At 41.6% G+C, this 20,387-nt stretch overlaps 2 pseudogenes; both read left to right on the top strand.

Annotated features, from left to right (window-relative positions):
- LOC138812426 (voltage-dependent calcium channel gamma-2 subunit-like) overlaps positions 1-20,387 on the top strand; it is a 351,801-nt pseudogene that overhangs the window by 278,585 nt on the left and 52,829 nt on the right.
- On the top strand, positions 3,011-3,320 carry LOC138812507 (short coiled-coil protein pseudogene; annotated as a pseudogene).

Here is a 20,387-nt window from a genome sequence, read left to right as displayed (position 1 = left end):
GCCCTCCTCTGACCTGGAGTGCACAGTTCAATAGAAACAGTGCACTTTCTGAGTTCACATAAGATCACACACGCTGCCCACTACTGGCTACTACACCTCATACTCCACTTAGCAACGGCTGCATAGCATGCATGCATGCATGCTCTGGGGCAGGCCCTAGACAAGGCACATACACCTGTGACCTCACTTAACCCTCAAAGCAATCATACAAGGTACGAACCTGGCTCACAACATCAATCCTGTGAGGCACAGCACAAGGCAGAAACTCTGGCCAGCTCACAGAGCTAAGAGGATGGCTGGCAGAGCTGGCATTTAAACACAAGACTTGTGGCTAATGGTGATGATGAGAGAATAAACAATAGGATACTATTACTACAAAAACAAAAGTGCGGTACACACCTGTATTCCCAGTACTCAGCAGACTGATGTGGAAAAATCGTGACTTCAAAACCAGACTGAGGTACATAGTAAAATATTTTCTCAAAATAACAATGACAACAGAGGGGCAACACCATGGGTGAATGGAAACCCGAGACTGTACAGGTGAGTCTGGGTGCACAGTTTCTGGCTCATTAACTCCCTCCGGAATGCAGGCTATAGAACCTGAGCTTTGTTTCAGAACAGGGCCATGTAAACTACTGTGCCCAGTGTTTCCATCTCAGAGCCATCACAGCAGAATCCTGACCGGTGTCTGATGGTACATCCCCAAGACCCGTTACAGGACCGGTCCAGCCCCACTTGCCAAGATGAGGGCCACAGGGTGCAAATGGAGGCACTGGTAGGCCCCCAGCCTGACCCTGTCTGCACCCTGTCACACCCTTTCTGCTTGATCACACTTTGACACAGTCTTCCCCATCTAATGAAGTCTGTATTAAAAAAAAAATGAGAGGGTTTGGAGAGCTTCCAAAGAGCTGAAGATGTGAGGGTTCGTGGAGCGTAGGGGGTGTAGACAAGACACTCGGCTCCTGGGGCCTTGCCATACACATCTTTTCAATAGCATCCTTTATGGTGAACCCATAAGAATTTGTCCCCGGTCCTGATTCCTTTGAGCTGATCAGCCTCACTTGGGGGCAGAGTCAGAAACACAGGCAAGCAACCTGGGCCCTCACATCCGCAGCAGGGCAAGTTAGGGTGAGAACTGAACCGAATTAGAGAGGCCAGGCTGTGTCTGCTGTTGCATAAGGAAATGCTCTGGTGGTAGAGCACCAACCAATGAGCAAAAGCATCAGATACCCAGTTGAAGTTCTAGTCTCAGACAAAAAAAAAAAAGAAAGAAAAAAAGGGAAATGTTTGCTTGCTACTGGGGAGAAATGATCACACTTTTTAGGACCAAAGCTTTTCTGATGACTGTGCTAGAAATGTGTAGAAAAATCAGGAAATTTTGTTTGTCTTTACACATGGCCTGTAAGCTATTTCCCAGTCCTGAGCCAGTGCTGGTGAACAAGAAAGTAGTGTCTGTGGGTGAGTGTTTCAACATCCCATGATAAGTTCACTCTGAATTGAGGGTGGGTCCTAGAGCCAACCACAGTGTCCTCCTAAGCACCCCAGCTGGAAAAGACTCAGTAAACAGTGGGCACAACCTGGGGACAGAGACAGGGGGAGGCTGAGGATACATCCATAAGCCCAAGAAAATCAAGAACCATAACTGGGCCCGAATTGAGGAGATGAGCTCAGAGTGCATCCCCATAGAAGCTGTGAATGTAAGCCACTGGGTGAGGCTATTTGTCCCAGCAGCCCCAGAGAACAGGTGCATCAAATTCTCATAGTGTGTTCACATGAAGGAAGAGGCAACAGTGAGACCCTCCCTCCCCTGAGGAAACCAGGCTGGGACCAAGAGACACCCACATAGGCCAGACTGCGTACACAAGGTCCTAACCTCAAAGCTCCAATTGCGACCACTGCAGTGGACGGGAAACCCTCACCAGTGTGCTTCTCCTGCCTAGCTCAAGTGCATGGAGCACAATGACATCACATGTGCTGAGTGCAGTGACATCAATGAGACCAGCTAAGCCTGGTGGGCACAGAAGGCCTCCTTCCCAAGGCATGACAGACCAGGAAGCTCCATTGAGGTGAAGAATGGTCCTATGCCCCAGGAAGACAAAGAGTGACTGAGACCTTCCCTGCAGATGAGACTCTCATCAAGGCATTATGCATCTCTTTGGGATCACAATGGAACTGATGAACAGTTAGGTAAAAAATACAGTTGGGCTTAGTGATGTGAACCTGAAATTCCAGCACTGAGGAGGCTGAGGCAAGAGGATACTAGGTTCAAGGCTAGCCTGGACTACACAGTTGAGACCCTGTCTTCAAAAGCAAAAGAGGGTCTGGGAAGGTGGCTCAGTGATAGACTGTTTGCCTTGCATGCAGGAGGCCCTGGGTTTGATTCCTCCGCACCACATACGCAGCAAAGGCTGGAAGTGGCAATGTGGTTCAAATGGTAGTGCACTAACCTTGAACTGAAGAGCTGAGGGACAGTGCCCAGACTGAGTTCAAGCCCCATGATTGACCAAAAAAACAAAGAATAGAAAATGAGGTGCTGGGAAGGTAGCTCAGTGGTAGACTGATTGCCTTGCATGCATGATTACCAGGGTTCAATTCCTCAGCATCACCTAAGCAGAAAAAGCCAAAAGTGTTGCTGTGGCTTAAGTGGTAGAGTGTTAGCCTTGAGCTGAAGGGCTGAAGAACATAGCCAAGGCCCAGAGTTCAGGCCTTACAACCGACTGGAAAAAAAAGAAAATAGACAATGAAATATTTAGGCATATTCTCAAGAATATATAGGTCCTTGAATACCATATCCATTTAGGCACTATTTACCATAGCCAAGACACAACCCTCAGAAGCTCCATGGTGTCTGCAGAGAAATGAGTGACACTGGACATGGTCCTGTGGAGCAAAGTCAGCCAGGTTCAGTCCAGTGGAGTCAAAGGCCCAACTGTGGATGAATGCATAAAGAAAATGTAGCCTGGTCAGTCAGTGCTGGAGTCCCCGGCCGGAGGTGTGATCTTGGGAACCCGCCCCTCCTGGTGCCTCTGACTACCCTTCATCAGGATTTTTCTGTCTGAGACACAGTTCAGTGCCCAGGATGATGAATGCTGACATGGATATTGATGCTGAAAATCAGGGAACTGGAGGAAAAAACACGACTTATTAATCAAGTGTTGGAACTCCAACACACACTTGAAGATCTCTCTGCAACAGTAGATGCAGTTAAGGAAGAAAACCTAAGGCTAAAATCAGAAAACCAAGTTTTTGGACAATATATAGAAAACCTCATGTCTGCTTCTAGTGTTTTCCAAACAACTGACATGAAAAGCAAATGAAAGTAAGAGTTCCCTTCTCATTTACGGAATTGCTGCTTCTCTCTTTCCCTCTCTCTCTCCCTTTCCTTCTCTCCATCCCTTCCCCTCACTCCATTTTTCCCCCCTTTAAAACTTGGGTAGATTCCAAATGTTACAGTACCTGTGTTTGTGGCTTAATTGAATGTTTATTAAAATAATTTCAAATCTAGGCAAAATTAACTACTTAACAGGAGACTTCCATGAGCCTGTGTATTACGTTAGTCTAAGAAAATGTGCAGATGTATTGTACAGACTTTGTAATTAGAATTGCATATTTTTATGAAACTTGAAAATGAATGTTTTATTGAATTTGCTTTGATATATAGGATTAGTCTTTTACTACATGCTTACTTAGTAAGATATACATGAAAATGTGAAAATATGACTAAAATCATGTACTGAATGCATAACTTTATGTATGTACATGTTCACGATTGTGTGCCTCTCCTCCATTTGGCTCATCCTCCCCATTTACCTTCTCCTAAGTCAAGATAGTTTCACATTTGTAAAAGTACTTTGAGTAGTAATCACCTTACAGTAACCTAATCTGTATGTCCTGAAGTTAACCAAAACCTTGCCTAAAGTTTGTCAGTTGTACTTTCTAATAAAAAGATAGGACTGATGGTTTCTCTTTAATCATTTGAAAACAAATTTGGGATATAGAGAGGATGTTTAAGTTGAAACTAAATTATCAAATTGAGATCTGTTTAAAAACAAAGAACCAACTTGCTTTGCATCAAATAACCCATTTGCTATCTGAAAAGATAAGAATTTTGGTTATGGGCTGCGAAGGTGGCTCAGTGGTAGAGTGCTTAGCTTGCATATATGAGGCCCTGGGTTGGATTCCTCAGCACCACATAAGAAAACAAAAGGCAGAAGTGGCGCTATGACTCAAGTTGTAGAGGGCTAGCCTTGAGCTGAAGAGCTGAGGAACAGTGCCCAGGCCTAGAGTTCAGGTTCCCTGACCAGACACACAAAAAAAGAAGAATTTTGGTTATATATCAATTATAAGTAGAAAGTCTGGGAGGAATACATAGAAATAGGTAAAAAATAATGTGATAAAAGTAGCTACGAACTCCAAATGTTTTCACTCCAGATTTGTACTGTCTCTGGCACAGAACAGATCTTCCAGGGAATATATATCTAAATATATGAACATGGGTTAAGTTTGACCTTACATATACCACATGCTATGCTATTCCAGCTCCAGGGTTTGGTTGCAAGGTTTATTTGTTGTACCTAGTCAATTAACTGTTACCAAATTCCTTAAAGAGTGTACTGGTATTAAAATCATGAATGAGAGAATTTTATATGTATAAGAATTGGTAAGCTCAGTATTTTTATCTCACTCTGCAAATTCAACTAATTGGTTCTTAGAATTTTAGTCATTCTCATAACAATTTTTAAAAATTTAGTTCATAGATTCCATTTGGTAAAGTAATCAATATTTCCCCTGTCTTTATTTGAAGAAGTGAACCCACCTGTGGATCACATTGTCTGCCTTACCCATCATCGGAAACTTCTTCTGAGTGAAGCTGAAGGCCCTGTCTAAGGTTGGTCAGAATGGCACCACCTCTTACCCGTCTCTGGCAGCAGTTCCTCTCAGGCAGAGGGGGAAGGATTCATTTATATGGAGCTTGATCTTATGTAGCTGGCTGGCTAAACTCATAAGAGAGTTTGGAGTGAACATATAATACAAGGAAGGCATAGAGAAACCATCAGTAAAAGCATTCCCAGGCCAAGGAATGACATTAGCAATCCTTTGACATAAGTCAGGGAAGGGATATAGCATTGAAATTGTTTTTTTGTTGTTGTTGTTTTTTATTTAATTTTATTTTATTTGTGAACATACTGTACAGAGGAGTTACAATTACATGGGCAGGATAATGTGTACATTTCTTACCAAGCATTGCAGCCTCCTCCTTTGTTTACCCTTCACATCCCTTCCCAGCCTCCCCCCTTCCCCCCAATCCCAATCCTTCTCCTTCCCCCCCCCCCCCCCCCGCACGGACGTTGTAAAACTCGTTTTGGACATGACAACTTGTACTTCTCATTGTTGCAACAGGTCCACCTGTATCCTTAAACAACTGGTTTTTCCCCATCTCCTCCACAAGTTATACTGACATCAAATATAGTGAAAGCAGGGGTTATACTGTGGGGGAGGGACATACAAAGCAACAAAGAGATAATCTTATAAATGCATTAGAAACACATGCATGAAAGAAAAAACATTAAAATACACATCTAAGGGTTCATTTTCCTGACATCACATTATCTGACCTTTTCCGCTTGACTCATACATATGCTAGACATTACAAATAAGGGAAACCATGGGAACTATGTTTCTTTGGGCCTGGCTTACTTCACTTAATATAATTTTTTCCAAGTTTTTCCATTTCCTAACAAATGGAGGAATGTCATTCTTTCTGATGGAGGCATAGAATTCCATTGTGTATATATACCACATTTTCTTGATCCATTCATCTACTGAGGGGCATCTGGGTTGGTTCCATATCTTAGCTATGGTAAATAATGCTGCAATAAACATAGTTGTGCTGGTAGCCTTAGTGTGGTCTTGTTTGTAAACATTTGGGTAAATGCCCAAAAGTGGGAATCCTGGGTCATAGGGGAGTTCTATGTGAAGTCTTTTGAGGAACCTCCATACTGCTTTCCAAAGTGGTTGAACAAGTTTACATTCCCACCAACAAGGAAGTAAGGTTCCTTTCTGTCCACATCCCCTCCAGCATCTGTTGTTGTTAGAGTTCTTGATTTTTGCTGTTCTAACTGGAGTGAGGTGATATCTCAATGTTGTTTTGATTTGCATTTCTTTTATGGCTAGGGATGTTGAACATTTCTTCATGTGTCTATTGGCCATCCTTCTTTCTTTTTCAGAGAAGTTTCTCTTTAAGTCTTTCGCCCACTTATTTATTGGGCAGTTGTTTCTTTGAGGATTTGTTGTTGGGGGGTTAATTTTTTGAGTTCCAAGTATATTTTAGATATGAGACCCTTGTCCGTTGTATGGCTAGTAAAGATCTTCTCCCAATCCGTGGGCTTTCTATTGATCTTGCTAGCTATGTCATTTGCCCTGCAAAAGCTCTGCAACTTTATGCAATCCCATTTGTCCAACCTTTCTTTGATTTGTTGTGCTTCCGGGTCTCTATTCAGAAAATTTCTGCCTGTGCCAAGGAGACCTAGGGTTTCTCCTATTCCATCCTGTAATGTTTTCAGAGTGTCTGCTGTGAGTTCAAGGTCTTTGATCCATTTGGAGTTGATTCTGGTGCAGGGTGATATATAAGGATCTAGCTTAAGTTTTCTACATGTAGTTAACCAATTTTGCCAGCACCATTTACTGAAGAGGTTGTCTTTCTTCCATTCTATTGTTTTAGCTCCCTTATCGAAGATTAGATGGCTATAGGTCTGTAGGTTCATTTCTGGGTTTTCAATTCTATTCCATTGGTCCTGAGGTCTGTTCTTATGCCAATACCAAGCTGTTTTGATTACTATGGCTTTATAGTTGAGTTTGAAGTTTGGTATTGATATTCCTCCAGCAGTGTTCTTTCCGTTGAGGAGCGTTTTTGCTATTCGGGGTCTTTTATTTTTCCATATGAATTTTTGGATTGCCTCTTCTATTTCCTTGAAGAATGAGGTTGGAATTTTGATAGGTATTGCATTGAATTTGTAGATAGCCTTGGGAAGAATTGCAATTTTCACAATGTTAATCTTTCCAATCCAGGAGCATGGGAGGTTTTGCCATTTTTTAAGTTCTGTGTTGATTTCCTTTTTTAAGATTTTAAAGTTTTGTTGAAATTGTTTAAACAGTTTTTTTAGCAGTTTTTGCCCCTTTAGAGTCCAGAGGTAGGTCTTATGTAGTATTATGAGCAAGCTGATTAAGATAATGGGCTGTTTGTGTTTTGTGTTAATGTCACAGCAGCTGCCCCTGCGGAAGCAGCTAATGAAATAAAGGCCAAAACATCAGCTACAAGTAGCCCAACAAATCGACGAGGGAATGCCAGAATTTTTATACCAAGTTTTAGAAATATTTACAGGAAGGATAACAAAAGATGGTTGCCTAACAATAAGTATGGATTTAGTTATGCTGCTATAGAAGCAATTAGTAAAAGACTAATTAGAACAGGTGACATTAAAATAATTAGCTCCTACAGAGATATTAAACAGTCCATACATAATGACATCAGGTGCTGATACACAACTCATAATATTTTTTAAAAGGGATTAATTGGGCCAGCTTATGTTGTTGAGTGCAGCCACCAGCATCCAAACACGGTGTTGAGGATGCCCATTCATCCACCACTGTCCAAGATTGTACCTATTAGTAAGATTATCTCCAGACTAGTCCATTAATTGAGAGTTAGTTCCAGAAATATTGGTAACAAATGGCTGTACATGCCTGTACCTTATTGGATGAGGCTCTCCTGTAGATACTACTATTTGTGAAGAATTAATGCAATGATGTATCATATAGGATGGAGAAGAATTTGCATGAACTGGGTGTTCAGTTGAGAAAGATGTTATCTGTATATTGTACATTTGATTTTAGTCCGGGATCCAAATTTTATGATCATGGATAGCATTATAATACAGCATGGAATGGAGTCTTTAGAGCTGGTGGTAAAGCAAAAAGGAATTCCAATGTCTCAAGCTGAGATATTTCCCATCTTGCTGTGCTGGATGAAGGGATCCGGGGCTGTTTTGTATACTGTTCTATTGACATGAATGAGTACTTCAACTCCATCCCAAGTTGTAGGGTGCAAAATCGGGGGATCCAGCACGTAACCCCAAAATGTCAGTGTTTGTGTCATCTGAATGAGCCTCCACAATCCTAATGCAATGCTCAGGCAACCAGCGGGATGTACTTTCTTTCTGCAAAATAACACAAACATGTCCTCAACCCCATGTTAAAACCGGATCGGGACCGTACCAATCACCTGTTAAAGGATCCTTCCACTTAACTTGGGCAAAAGCTCTATGTTCTTTGATCTCTGTTGTTTTTTTGTTTTTTCAAAAGCTGCTGTGCAGTGGAAAGACCATTACAGTCTAAGCTTAAAAAATTTAGTACAACAAAGGAGGAGGCTGCAATGCTTGGTAAGAAATGTATGCATTATCCTGCCCATGTAATTGTAACCTGTATGTACAGTATGTTCTCAAATAAAATAAAATAAAATATTTTTAAAAAATAAAAAAATTAGTACAAATAAAGTGTGAGAAAAATATTAACAGGAGAGAAGCGGAATAATTCCCCCTTTTTAATTTAAAATTTTGGTGTTTTAGTAGCCAGTTGGCTTGTTTAACAATTTCTTGTCCTTGAGGAATATAGGGAATACTGTAGAGTGAAAAATCTGGTACGATTTATAAAAAGTTTGAAAAGCTTGTCCAACATATCTCGGACCATTATCAGTTGTAATATATTTAGGAAGTCCCATATTGGCAAAGCAGTGTAGGGAATGAGCAATACAATATTTGTTCGTCTTCTTACTTCATTGTTGGTGGGAATGTAAACTTGTTCAGCCACTTTGGAAAGCAGTATGGAGGTTCCTCAAAAAACTTCACATAGAACTCCCCTATGACCCAGCAATCCCACTTTTGGGCATTTACCCAAATGTTTACAAACAAGACCACACTAAAGCTACCAGCACAACTATGTTTATTGCAGCATTATTTACCATAGCTAAAATATGGAACCAACCCAGATGCCCCTCAGTAGATGAATGGATCAAGAAAATGTGGTATATATACACAATGGAATTCTATGCCTCCATCAGAAAGAATGACATTGCCCCATTTGTTAGGAAATGGAAAAACTTGGAAAAAATTATATTAAGTGAAGTAAGCCAGGCCCAAAGAAGCATAGGTCCCATGGTTTCCCTTATTTGTAATATCTAGTATATGTATGAGTCAAGCGGAAAAGGTCAGATAATGTGATGTCAGGAAAATGAACCCTTAGATGTGTATTTTAATGTTTTTTTTTCTTTCATGCATGTGTTTCTAATGCATTTATAAGATTATCTCTTTGTTGCTTTGTATGCCCCTCCCCCACAGTATAACCCCTACTTTCACTATATATGATGTCAGATGGGGAAAAACCAGTTGTTTAAGGATACAGGTGGACCTGTTGCAACAATGAGAAGTACAAGTTGTCAGGTAGAAAATGAACTTTACAACTTTGGTGTGTGTGGGGGAGAACAGGAGGGGAAGGAGAAGGATTGGGATTGGGGGGGAGGGGGGATGCTGGGAAGGGATGTGAAGGGTAAACAAAGGAGGAGGCTGCAATGCTTGGTAAGAAATGTACGCATTATCCTGCCCATGTAATTGTAACTCCTCTGTACAGTATGTTCATAAATAAAATTAAATTAAATTAAAAAAAATTTGTTCATCTTCCCAGTAAGAGGAGTATCCATAATAAAATTACAGTAGGTATATGATAACATGGACAAAGTGAAGCCATCCAAAAAAATGGAAACAGGCAGGAGTTTACTCTACTTTTTCCATGGTGGAGGTGGTCAGGGGAAGGATGTAGATTTCCTCCAGGTGACTGTCAGGCTGTACCAGCAGCAGCATCATGGTCTCTCAGTGGCTCCAAGGGACTGTCACATCTCTTGCAGGGCTGGAAATTTCTCCACACACTGTTCATGGATACAAGTAATACATAAGCTTGGCTGGCTGTGGCCGCAGTAGTTTTTAAGACTATTTAGACGATAACCCAGGACAAATTACCAAGTTGACAACCTTTTTAACTAGATAGTTTTTTTTAATAAGGCTGTCTTTTTTAGGCAGATATAGAGGGTTCAGGCCTGTAATACTATTTTTCAGGTCTTTTTTTGCCTATTTTGTCACACTTTTTTAATGACTTTGGTCTCTTATCCACGAAAGGAGATGATGGTCAAAGATTCATCTTCTGTAACTTCTTCAAGCTGACTCAGGGGTGTTGATCGTACCTACCCAGGAACCTATAACCTTAGTCTATTTTACAAAGAGGTTACCAGGGTTAGACGTCATTAAGAAAAATATTTTATTTTTTGACAAATGCACAGATTTTTTTGGCTACAACTGTGTACCTTTTTATGCACTTTGGTTTGTAAAAGCCCCTTTAGGAATGTGACCTCTAGTGACCCTAAAAATGTCTAAGCCACCTGTGCAGACCTTTATACAGATGTTAATAGAAACACACTCTTAGGTTTACAAACTTTTTTCTTGAACAGATAAACTTTATGTAGCTGATGTTAGCTGAAAGGGTATTGCCAATTAGGGCTTTTGGCACATACAGATGTTGGGATTAAACTATCCCCCACATTTTATAACTTTAGCTTTTTAGTACTATCACAAGTTTCTGTTCTTACAAAGTAGATAGTCATGGATATTAGGCATGCTTACACCTTATCTTCCCATGACCTCCTAGCTCTGACCAAATTTTGAAGGGCCATGCACAAATGACTCTAGGATTTGACATTTTTGTCATCCAAGCAGTGGCTTACTGCCTCTGGATGCTCCTCCATTGCTCTTGTCCCAGGAATGTCTTTTCTACACTGGGATAAATGTCTTATCTGTATTTTCCATAGCTGGATGCTGGACATGAACTCGGGCCTGAGTGCTGTCCTTCAGCTCTACAACTCAAGGCTAGCACTCTGCCACTATGAGTCCCAAAGCAACTCTGCTTGCTCTTTCAGCATTCTGCTGACTGAGTAGAGGTGACAGTCTCACAGGGACCTTTTTCTGGCCGGGCTGGCTTTGACCCAGTTTGCACATCAACGAGTCTTATAAAAGGCTACTTTAGTCCAATTAAAAGCAACAAGGTGGTCAACATAGAAGTAGCTTTTAAGCATGCTCTTACCTGAAACTTATTAAGAGCCAAAGTTACATCTGACAAACTTATAGGAATCCTCTGTGTTTTGTTCTTTGCTTGCTGGAAACTTAAAAAACCTATAAGAGCAAACTGGAATAGCAATTAAGCAATTATTTTGGTCATCCTTATTTTTCCACTTTGAGGCAAACATTAAGAACAATTTTACTTTTAACCATTTTATCCAGAAATCCATTCCTATTTTTTAAGCCTCCTATTAATCTCTTTTATTATTTTATACTTTAGTTTTTAGTTACATTAAAAAAAATTCCTTAAAATCTTGAGGCCAAGTGTCACTCATTGTCTCTTGGCTTTTTGTTTTAAGGAATCATCTTGAGGGAGGTAAGCCAAGAGGAAAGAGACAAATGGTACATGATCTCCCTTATAAGTGGATGCTAAATCCAAAATGTTAGGTGATATGAGGAAATTGACAGGACTTAAGAAACAAAGAACTCCCACTCATCTAGTCGAACCACTACTAAATATCCCCATGCTGCTGATCACATGTAAGGTGTATATGTGTAAACTGTTATATGTTATAGACCATGATAGACAATTTGCTCTAGGAAAGTTAGAATGAACTTGTGACTTTAAATGAGCATCAATATTCCACAATACTGTGAAATTTGGGAAATCACGTAATCACAATTAAGAAAAAGAAAAGACCCTCGGGGAAGGTAGGGAGTAAAGGGATGGTAAGGGGAAAACAATGGAGGGGGTAACAATGGTTAATAGGAAGTGTACTCATTACCTTACTCAAGTAACTTAACCCTCTGTATAGTATCATTACAATAAAAAATTAAAAAAATAAAACAGGAACACATTAAAACTTTTAAACTCAAATGACAATTTTTTCTTAATGCAAGAATTACAATCATCACTGTACCAAGAAGTTAAACTTAACACATTTATGACTTTCAAAAATATATGCTAATTGTAAAACATCAATAAAAGCAAGTGTCATTATACAAATACATTTTTAACCCTCTTTTTAAGTCCAAGGGGCAGTTTAAGCAATACTAATCAGATCATCACATCACTAATTTTACCATCATGTTTCCAGTATTTATCTATAGAGAAAAAGGACAGAACAAAGCAGGGCCATGTGCCTCCTCCTATGGAATGGGCACGCAACTAATCTCACTCTTTAGGGTAAGATGAACTGCGTTTGTGCCAGCTTGTCCTCTTTCACCATGCGTGGACTCCTCTCATGGCCCATCCCATCATGTATGACCAGCTGAACTGCACTTTTGCCTGTTTACCGCTTACCCCTAAAGATAAGTCCTTTGTTGGCTTTTAAGATTTTTCTTGGAAAAAATTATATTAAGTGAAGTAAGCCAGGCCCAAAGAAACATAGGTCCCATGGTTTCCCTTATTTGCAATATCTAGTATAGGTATGAGTCAAGCGGAAAAGGTCAGATAATGTGATGTTAGGAAAACGAACCCTTAAATATGTATTTTAATGTTTTCGTTTCTTTCATGCATGTGTTTCTAACGCATTTATAAGATTATTTCTTTGTTGTTTTGTATGTCCCTCCCCCACAGTGTAACCCCCGCTTTCACTTTATTTGATGTCAGTATAACATGTGGAGGAGATGGGGACAAACAAGTCGTTTAAGGATTCAGGTGGACCTGTTGCAACAAGGAGAATTACAAAATGTCATGTCAAAGCAAGCTTTACAATGTCGGTGTGGGGGGGGAGGGGGGTATGATTGGGTGGGGGGGAGGGGGGAGGCTGGGAAGGGAGGTGAAGTTTAGGTAAACAAAGGAGAAGGCTGCAATGCTTGGTAAGAAATGTATGCATTATCCTGCCAATGTAATTGTAACCCCTCTGTACAGTATGCTCTCAAATAAAATAAAATAAATTTTTTTTAAAAAAAAGATTTTTCCTTTTCTTATCTCTTGGTTTTTGGATGAAAATACACACTTTTAGACAGACAGAAAAGGGAATGTCTTTGACAGGGCTAAACAAACTTTTATATTTAAACTTTTAATATTTATCCCCACATTTTAGCCAAGAGAACTAAATTCCAAACAGCCAATGCATTTTTGTTAAGCCAGATAACTTGATTACAGTGTAAACAGCCTTATGCATTTTAAAACACCAGATATTTTTAAGTTAAAGAATCCTTAAAAAGTCATTTAAAACAATGTGAAAAATTTTTTAAATTTTTGGTGATTTCCAAACCTCATAAACTTTTAAACTTTAAATTTAAACTTACCCAATTGTTACAGCATGCTGATAATTTTTATCTTGAACATGTTCACAAATACATACAAAACACACACAGATCTTAAAGCACACAAAAAATCAAAATCAGTTGTACATACATTTACAACTGGTATCAATTCTAACAGAACTAGACAAGACAACAACCAAAGGCTGAGTTGGGGACTAAAGGGCCCCCAGTTTATCCCTACCTCAGAAAACATAGCAGAAAACACACTGAAGTAAACAAGACAGAGAAGTGGCCACAAAAACAAAATCAGGTCTCAGTGAATGGGGCAACATCTCACCACCATTCACAAGTGGGACTCAAATCCACTTACCAGGGGACTCGAACACCCTCTACTCACCTCCGGAGGATTTTTCTTTTAGATTCCTGCAAACGTTGACCCAGGGGCCTTCCAAGGTGGAGGAGATTTCCCAGTCATCTTGGGGCAAGGGAAAGAAGTCCCTCTTGGCTGTCCCCTCAGACTTACAGGTACTCCCTCCTACTCAGACCCCCTGGGCCAAGGCCTGAGGCTAAGATCTTGCTGGTGTCACTTGAAGGTGGTCAGTGGCATTTTCATCCAGCTGCAGGTTCTCCCTGCTGGTCTTTTTAAGTTATTGTTAGATCCTCCAGGTTTTTCGCCCCCCACTACTCCCCTTCTTCTGGATCCACACAAGGTGGAGGAGGTAGCAGTGAAGGGTAGAAAGGGGGGTCAGTTTAAAGTGTAAGTAAAAAAGAAGGAGCTAGAGAGAAACAGATATTAAAAGGTGGTGTTAGCAAGCCTCCTCTGGGCTCTCACATCAAGTAGAATTTGAGAGAAGAAACATTCTAAGAATTCCAAAATACATACACACAAACATTGAGACAAAACACATTTACAGCATGCATGTCGTAGATTGTCAGACAGAAAGTACGGACCCATGAGTGGATAGTTAACCCTGATGGGGATCCGGGGGACCTCTCCCACTGGCCCAGTTGGCTGTCTTGTAGCGCATCCACCAAGACTCTTGCCAACCCCAATACAGAACCTTCAGGCTACACAGATACCAGACAATTACGAACCAGCAATGTTTTAACTTAGAGGCCATTTGCATCATAGTGTCTCTGAATCCTTTTTTCCTTTTTATTTATTTTTTATTTTTGCTAAGTTTCTAAACTAATGGTTCCTTCCTCCAGGAAGCAAGGGCATACTTACTTGACAACGTAAAAGAAACTCTCTAACTGACTCTGTCCAACTTTCAATCCTCAAGCTTGAAGCATGCCCTTAAGAGCCTGCACATATAACATGTGGCTCTTACCTTGCCCCATAATTTCTTACTCCCAACTATAATTTCACCCACTCTCTTTTTCTGAACACATCTTCTTATCTTAGCGGGGTCCTCTGCCTTGATTCCAGGATTTCAGGTCCCTGATTGGGCACCACTTGCTGGAGCCTGCCGGCAACGAAAGGGGGCAAGGATGAGAAAAATAAAGACATAAGACAAAGGATGGGGTCCAGAGGTCTGCAGCTCAAGACCTAAGCACCGTTTTTTTTAACTTTCCCTAAAATATACAATTAGAAGTCAAGAGGTAACATAAGGTTACAATAGTCCAGAAAAACAAGGAAAATTTCAGTGAAAACAGAGTGCAGTAAAACAAGACAAGGTCAACTGGAAGAAAGTAAAACAAACTCTGCAGACATAGCAAAGCAATCCCGGACACCTAGTGTTTTTTAAGTAAGCCAGCTCCTTGTACATGCCTTCAACTGAGCACAGGGGTCAAGATGACCTTAGAGTTTTACTGTCGGCTCCCAACAAATATCAGAGGTAATATTAAGATATTATACTAGGAAACAAAATCTACTAATATAGCTTACAGTTACTTGATTTGAACTCGTTTAATCATGGGATAATCTTATGTGTTATTATATGATTTCATAAATGACTTTAACTATATGAAGATGTAATAGTCATGATACAAACATTTTGAATCCCTTTGTGACTTAATTTTACAAATATTTAAAATTGTGTTGCATTTCTGCTTTGCTGTTTAAGAAAAAGATGTTTCACACACACAAAAAAGATGTAGCCTATTTCCACCACAAAGTATGACTGACTAGGCCAGGAACAAGAAGGAAATCCTGTCATATGCTGCCACATCTATAGAACTACAGATCGCTGTGGAAAATGCAGGAAGTCGGACACAGAAAGGCAAATGTATGTTCTTGAAACACACAAGAACAGGGCAGAGAAATTATCAGCAAGACCAGAAGAGTCCAGGGGAGGAATGGAGTCACATGCAATGTGGTAGACAAGAAACCCAGGGTGAGGAGTCACTACTGATCCTCTCCTGAGCACAGTGACAAATTTCTGCTTCAAAATCACCACTACTAATGATGAAAATGAGTAGGGAATTAGAGAATGAAGCTACCTCCTCAGAAACAACCAGGCATGAAAAGAGATCACTTATCACCCTGCTTTCAGGAATATGCATGAATTGCTTACCTCTAATCTTCAAATGGGGTCTCTAGGGATAAAACATTTTTAGAAAAAAATGGCCATTATTGCCAAAGAAACTCCTGTACAGAAAGGTCTCATTCTATTTTCTTTCTTTTCTTGTGCCAGTCCAGGGGTTTGAACTCTGGGCATGGATGCTGATGCTGAGCTCTTTTATTCCAGACTGGCACACTACCACCTGAGAATGGAGAAAAGAATTGGAGATAAGAATCTCATGGTCTTTCTTCACCAGACTGGCTTTGAACCTTGATTCTCTAATATCAGGCTCCTGAGTTTGCATCAGTACAGGCATCCACTTTTCTTTTCTAACAGCATATATGATGATAAAACAAAAGGAGACTGAGATGAGGAGGGCTCGGAAGGTTGCTCAGTGGTAGAGTGCTTGCCTAGCATGCATGAAGCCCTGGGTTCAATTCCTCAGCAGCACATACATAGAAAAAGGCAGAAGTGGTGCTGTGGCACCAATGGTAGAATGCTAGCCTTGAGCAAAAGCAGCTCAAGAACAGTGCCCAAGCCCTGAGTTCAAGTCTCAGAATGGGAAAAAAAGGGAAGGGGCACTTTGGATAAGAAACTTTGGGGACACATGGCTTATACACCGCTGAGGTTGTTTACAGACAGTCATCTCAAGTTGGGCCTCAGTGTCTCCTGCTGGCCTACTGGGATCTAGGAGAGATAAGAGACTGCACCACTCCCCTGCCCCCTGGAGAAGCACCCACAAGAAAGTGAAAAGTGTCTTGATAATTGTCACATGGGGGAAAAGAAAAAGTTTACTGAGAACTTGGCTTGCCACCGAGGTGAAGGGAAAATCACTGCTCCTGCGGGAGACGACCTCAGCTGCCGCCCTCCTGGACCCATATCTAAGGAGCCCTCTGCAGCTCTGAAGTGCCCATGTGCATCTCAGAAATGACCCGCCATGACACGCACATCCTGAGAGAAGAGTTGAGCACTTGTGTTCACTGCCACTGGAGAGGCGAAGCCTGCAAGAGAGACCCCGGGTTTCACACTCTGGGTAAGGGATCAACTTAGGAGCAGGGATTCTGGAGTGAAAGGGGTTGCATAACAAAGAAACAGGGAAGGATAGGAATGGGATAGGACAGTGAAAAGAATAGGGGTTTCAGGCCCCTCACTCCCAAGCCCTGTTGGTTCCTAACTTCAACTCCCCTCGCAGAGTCTGTCCTGGTTCATGACAAGTGAGGAGGAATACTGATTGTGCAGGGATTGGGGAAGATGTGTTCACAAAAGTGACTCTAGAATGGCATTTGAGCCTAAAATTGCCCCCTCTCTGTCTCTGACATCAACCTCCTTCTTAACCCCCAACATCCTCAACACAGACCTGGTTCATCTTCATGGTATTTCTTCTGTGAAAGGTGGGCTCTGTGTTGAGGAAAGGGTAACACCTGGGACCCACTTCTGCAGCAAGCATATTGAACTATAAGTGCATGTGACCCTGGGAACATGTCACGCATGTTTCAAGTTTCTTTCTTTAGCCAGTCAGAGAGCTTGAACTTGGGGCTTGCCCATGTTCCTTGAGCCCTTTTTGCTCAAGGCTAGACCTCTACCACTTTGAGCCACATATCTACTTTCGGTTTGCGGGTGCTTAACTTGAAAGAAGAGTCTCACAGACTTTCCTTCTCTGGGCTGGCTTTGAATTGGGAATCCAAGGTCTCAGCCTCTGAGTAACTAGGATTACAGTCTTGAACCACTAGGGCCTCCCATTTTAGAATCTTAGATCTGATTCTACAGAGGAGAAATGCAGCCGCCTTCACCTCAGGACCAGACTCACCATCCCTTAATGCCATTTCTCCAAGTTCACCCATTTACCTGAACATGCCATCTTCCTCTTCCTAAAGAATGAATAGAATTGGATTTTGCCTAACACATGAGATAAATTCGGACAGTATTTCCAGTGGTCTGAAGGCTGGATGGAGAATGTTGAGTTCTCTTGGCACCATGAAGGCCTCAGTTTCCCAAGCCAGAGCCTCTGAATTAGGCTTAAGAAAGAGAGAGGATGGGAGATGCCCATGTGTCTATGGGAATGATCCTCTTAGCCCAGACTGTGGTTGGGTTTGTGGGTAATTTGTCTCTTCTCTCCCATTATCTATTACTTTCCAGCATGAGGAACAGGATGAGAGCCACAGACTTGATTCTTAGGCACTTAATTGTGGCCAACTTCCTAAGTCTTCTGTGTAGGGGTGTTCCCCAAACCATGGTGGCTTGGGGCTGGAGAAATTTCTTCAATGATGTGGAGTGCAAAATGGTCTTCTATCTTCACCGAGTGGGCAGGGGGGTGTCAATCAGTAGCACTTGCTCCCTGAGCATCTTCCTTGCTGTCAGCATCACTCAGGGGGACTCCAGGTGGGCAGGGCTGAAGGGGAGAGCCCACAAGCATATTGTCTCCACTATCTACCTCAGCTGGGGAGTCTTCCTCCTGGTGAGCATTGTTTGTCTTATGTTCATGACCGGACCCAAAGCACATGACAACATGATGAGCTTAAAGGCCTATAGATACTGTTCTTCCATTTGTCAGGACCCAGCTGCTAATGTGCTGTACGTGGCCATGTTCTCAGTGCCTGATGTTCTGTGTCTGGGGCTCATGCTCTGGGCCAGCATCTCCATGCTCTTCGTCCTCTACAGACACAAGCAGAGAATGCGAAACATCCAGAGGATCAGCATCTCCACCAGAGCCTCTCTCCAGTCCAGAGCCACCATAATCATCCTCCTCCTGTTGAGCACCTTTGTCTCCTTTTATACCATGCCCTGTATCTGTCAGACTTGCTTGACTGTGATTTACAACCCCAGCCCTGTGCTGCATCATATGGCGGTGTTTGCTATGGGCTGTTTCCCATCCCTCAGCCCTTTCCTGCTCATGAGCGGACATTCCACTCCCTGCAGCCTCCTCTTCACCTGCACAAAGAAGAAGAAAGTGATCCTCCCCTGAGGACCACCAAGCTTGCATCTCTGCTGAACTTTGCTTGGCCATTCAACAATCTCCAGAAACAGATAAGTCATCTGCTGAGAGATAGAGGTGTGCACATACGTCCACACCTGTGCATTTGTGTGCTATATATCTGTGTGTGTGTTCATCTGTCTCTATTTTGCTGGCCCACAAAATTATATGAAAGTGGAAATGTGAGATTTTGAAATAGTGCTTATTAGGTCATGTCAACTTCCTCCAGAGAATCTGCCCCATTAATTGGTAGTCATGTCAAATTCAAGATAAACTGGTTAAAATCACTTAACATATTTTCCTAATTCCATTTAGAGTCTTTTGATTTTTTTTTCTTTCTTTCTTTAATAGTTCCCTATGCAATGAAGCAAATCATTCTTAAAGCCCTTTCTGTTCTGGAGAAGAAAGGAGTTAGAAAGAAAATAGCAGCTGGGTGTTGGTGGTTGATGCCTGTGTCCTGAGTTCCTGAGGAAGTAGGATCTAAGGATCACAGTTCAAACCAGTCTAGGCAGAAAACTCCGAGACACTCATCTCCAATAAACCAGTAAAAAAAATAAGATGTTGGTGGTGCTGTGGATGAAGTGGTAGAGTGTTAGCCTTGAGCAAAATCGTCCTAGGGATTGAACGGAGGCCCAGAGTTCAAGCCCCAGGGCTGGCACAAAGAAGGAAAGAGAGAATGAGGGACACAGACATACAGACAAATAGAGACAGACAGAGAAGAGAGATGGAAAGCCAACAAAGAAGAAGGAAAGAAGGAAGGAAGGAAGAAAGAAAGGAGGGAAGAAAGGAAGGAAGGAAGGAAGGAAGGAAGGAAGGAAGGAAGGAAGGAAGGAAGGAAGGAAGGAAGGAAGGAAGGAAGGAAGGAAGGAAGGTAGGAAGGAAGGAAGGAAGGAAGGAAGGGAGTCCTGCTGGTGTAGCTCTAACCACAAACATCAAGGCTCTTTCCTGACAGTTACTCCCTTAGTCTTGTCTGTGCTTATTTCTTCCACATAATTTATTTTCACAACTCTTTCTTTTCCTTGGAGGTCTATGTTACATATCTCTAGACTCTTTGCTAATTCAACAAGTATAGTAAGTATACTTTTGAAAAACATACAAGGCAAGTGTTCTACCACTGAGCCACCTTCCCAGACCTTATGATTATCTTTCTATCCACTGTTCTGGGTTTGCTTTTAGACTGTGCTTCATCGTTGATTGCTTTTGAGACACCTGACTGTTTTCATGCCAGGCCTGCAACACTGTAAATACCCTGAGAAGTTTTTGCTGCATCCCAGAGTTTCTAGAAAGTTGTGGTATGGTTTTGATTCTTGAAATTGTAAACTTGTTCCTTCATTTGATCCTTAAGTATTATGGCTGACTTTGGGCTCAATAGCCTATTACTTGATGACAGGGGTCTTAAGCCAACATTCTAACTTGGGCTGGACTTACAGGTCCATGGCCTCCAGTAGTACTAGTTCATGAAACCGGGGCAGCAGTAGGCATCTGTGTGCTGGCTCGCTTTCTGTCAGCAGCTGGTGACCGTCTTTATCTCATCAACCT

The sequence above is a fragment of the Dipodomys merriami genome, unplaced genomic scaffold (assembly GCF_024711535.1).
Source record: "Dipodomys merriami isolate MVZ:Mamm:240054 unplaced genomic scaffold, mDipMer1.0.p SCAF_57, whole genome shotgun sequence".
Classification (NCBI taxonomy): Eukaryota; Metazoa; Chordata; class Mammalia; order Rodentia; family Heteromyidae; genus Dipodomys; species Dipodomys merriami.
The sequence above is the reverse complement of the archived record's forward strand: the minus strand, read 5'-3'. Positions and strand labels throughout refer to the sequence as shown.